Here is a 223-nt window from a genome sequence, read left to right on the forward strand (position 1 = left end):
CTCCGCGGTTCTCCCACATTTTCCTCTGCTTCTGCTTCGCGAGGAAGCCTCTCGGAGGGCCTCTGCCTTCGTGAGAGCGTCATTCCCGCGATGCGTAAACCCCCGCGATTGAATTATTTACTAAAGATCGCGCTCTCTCGAAATGGGGGAAGAAGTGAGGGAGGGAGAGAGACGTTTTTGGGAATACATATATGTCGCACGCGCCCCCTCCTCCCCCCCCCCC

Source organism: Odontomachus brunneus, unplaced genomic scaffold (assembly GCF_010583005.1).
Source record: "Odontomachus brunneus isolate Ranch 3 - 2012 unplaced genomic scaffold, Obru_v1 Obru_scaffold_033, whole genome shotgun sequence".
NCBI lineage: Eukaryota > Metazoa > Arthropoda > Insecta > Hymenoptera > Formicidae > Odontomachus > Odontomachus brunneus.